The following is a 547-nucleotide window of genomic DNA, read 5'->3' as shown; positions in this document are numbered from 1 at the left end:
GTATCTTGGAAAGCATTTCATTAGATCTCCATGTTCGAATTTTTAATAGTATTGTCCCCAAAGATTAGACCTTTATGAGTTTGGGGTACTCCAGGGGTTTATAGCTGTTCTTTCATGTATTATGGGACTTGTGGATTCACAAAAATGGTTCCTTGATCATTCCTTTTGGTTCATGCATGAATAAAGTAGCTTAGAGTGCATTAGAAGCTGAAGATTTTTATATTGAGTCCTCCCTAACCATGAAAAGGCAAGGTTTTGAAAACCGGATAGGAGACTGAACCGATCGTCTTACCGGTTCGATGGTTCAGGTGGTCCAACCGGTCGGACCGGTCTCAAAAACCGGAAAAACCGGATGATGCATAATTATATTTAATTAAATAAAAAATACAAAAAACGAAAAAAAATAAATATTTTTTAAAATTTCCGGTTTTGACCGGTTCAACCGGACCGGTTTTTACTGGTTCACATGAATACCGGTTTTTTAGCATTAAAGAACCGGATCCGCGACCGGTTCCCGGTTGAACCGGCCGGTCCGGTCCGGTTTTCA

Source organism: Lactuca sativa, chromosome 5, assembly GCF_002870075.4.
Source record: "Lactuca sativa cultivar Salinas chromosome 5, Lsat_Salinas_v11, whole genome shotgun sequence".
Taxonomy (NCBI): domain Eukaryota; kingdom Viridiplantae; phylum Streptophyta; class Magnoliopsida; order Asterales; family Asteraceae; genus Lactuca; species Lactuca sativa.
This window is presented reverse-complemented; position numbering follows the sequence as displayed.